This window comes from Tupaia chinensis, unplaced genomic scaffold, assembly GCF_000334495.1.
Source record: "Tupaia chinensis unplaced genomic scaffold, TupChi_1.0 Scaffold000178_1, whole genome shotgun sequence".
Taxonomy (NCBI): domain Eukaryota; kingdom Metazoa; phylum Chordata; class Mammalia; order Scandentia; family Tupaiidae; genus Tupaia; species Tupaia belangeri.
The window spans coordinates 586222-586809 of record NW_006159653.1 but is presented as its reverse complement, the minus strand read 5'-3'; positions in this window follow the sequence as shown (position 1 = coordinate 586809).

The window sequence follows — 588 nt, the reverse complement described above, 5'->3', positions numbered from 1 at the left end:
GGCGTTGCCGCGCGACGGTCCGGCTCCCAAAGGCGCCCGGGCTGCCCGCCCGCCCGGCCCGAGCGTTCCGCGCAACGTCCGGACTCGCGCCCGGCTGCGCTCCTCGCCCGCGGCGCCGAAAGGACCGGGCTCGGGGGATCCCGAACCCACCCTGTTCTCATGCTTCAGGCTGAAGGGACCCCGGATGGGACGTTCAGCCCTGAAGGAGCCGCCCAGGGCGCGTCGGGGGCGACAGAGAGAGCCGCAGCCCGGACCGAACTGGCGCACCGGCCCATGTAGACCCACCGCCCGGCAGGGGTCCAACTCGGGCGAGGGCCTCACGGGCCTGGAAGCCCAGCTGCTGGGCAGGACTAGACCGGAACACTTCTCGGGAAGACCCGCACCCAGCCCCAGTCCACTCCCTCCTGGACGGGGTCCCCGCGTGTGAATGGGAGGGAAGGCTGCCCCCTGGCTCCTCCCCTGCTCAAGTGGCAGGAGCCTGTACCCCAGAGCCCTGCTGGCACTCTGGCCCCACAGGGAGGGGCGGCCTGAGGCCCCAGACTGCCCCTGCCACCTCTTACCTCCCCATGCCACAGGCCCTGCCACAGG